Genomic DNA, 1353 nt, shown 5'->3' with positions numbered 1-1353 from the left:
CATGGACTACATTTCCCATACACCCCATACCTGGGACTGATTACTGGCACAGGTGTTTCCCCTTAGCTTCCCTATTTAAGCAGCTCCCAGACTCTCAGTGTTTGCGAAGTCTTGTATTGCCCCGGCTACATTTCTGAGCGTTTACCCTGTTTTGAGATCTCTTGTGTATTACCTTGGACTGTTACTACTAGTGTGATTCTCTGCCGCCTGCCCCGACCCTTGCTCTGCCTCAGTTTACTCTCCTGGATTATCCCTGCTGTTCGTGACGCCGTTGTTTGATTACTGCCTGTTTAACTCTGCCTTTGATCTATCAGCTCACCACCGAGGTTTCTGCCTAGGCCTCCATGTTAGCGTCTCATCAGCAGCAGCTGCAACGACTCACCTCGCTCACGGAGGAGATGGTGAGGACGCTACAAGCCCTTCGCGTCACCATGCCTGAGCCCAGCATTCCTCCATCCGTTCCGTCACAAGCGGTTCCCAGTCCCAGTCACTCGTCGACCAGCCCACGTCTGGCTTTCCCCGAGAAGTTTGACGGCTCACCGGAAAGATGTAAGGGCTTTCTATTACAATGCTCCATGTTTGTAAATCAACAACCGCAGTTATACCCCACCGACGATAGTCGGGTTTCATTTGTTTGCTCTCTGTTAACTGGACGAGCTCTGGACTGGGCCACTGCTGCTTGGGAAGGGAGATAGCTGTCATTTCAATCATTTGACTGCTTTCTGAGACGTTTTCGAGCATTCAGCGGGCGGAAAGGAGCCTGGCGAACAGTTACTCGCTCTGCGACAGGGACGAAGCACGGCTGCGGATTATGCTCTCTCATTCCACACTCTCGCAGCACAGTCAGGATGGGAGTACGAACCACTTAAACTGCTGTATCGCAAGGGACTCACGGTCGAGTTACAGTCAGAGCTCGCCTGCCGTGATGAGGGGAGGACCCTCGAACAGTTCATTGAGCTCTCCATCCGCATTGATAATTTAATGCGGGCACGACGTGCCCCTCGCCCATTTCCTGTGTATTCTCCAGCGGCCACAGCTTCCGTTGAATCGGAACCCATGCAGATTGGTTTCACTCACCTCACCGATGAGGAACGAGAGAGAAGAATGCGGAATCGTCTCCGTCTCTACATATGAGAGCCTCCTGTCCTACCCGACCTGCCGCTCGAAGTTATGCTACGGTGAGTGCCACTCCTGATTCCATTAACTGTTTAGAAGTTCCCATTGCTCTAACATTTAATGATAAGTACACTGAGACCATAGCATTGATAGATTTGGGGGCTGCGGGGAATTTCATTGACATAAGATTTGCTAATACTCATAACTTCCCACTTGTTCCATGTGAATCCCGGGGGG

The sequence above is a fragment of the Sinocyclocheilus anshuiensis genome, unplaced genomic scaffold (genome assembly GCF_001515605.1).
Source record: "Sinocyclocheilus anshuiensis isolate Anshui unplaced genomic scaffold, SAMN03320099.WGS_v1.1 scaffold726, whole genome shotgun sequence".
In the NCBI taxonomy this organism is placed as follows: Eukaryota; Metazoa; Chordata; class Actinopteri; order Cypriniformes; family Cyprinidae; genus Sinocyclocheilus; species Sinocyclocheilus anshuiensis.
The sequence above is the reverse complement of the archived record's forward strand: the minus strand, read 5'-3'. Positions refer to the sequence as shown.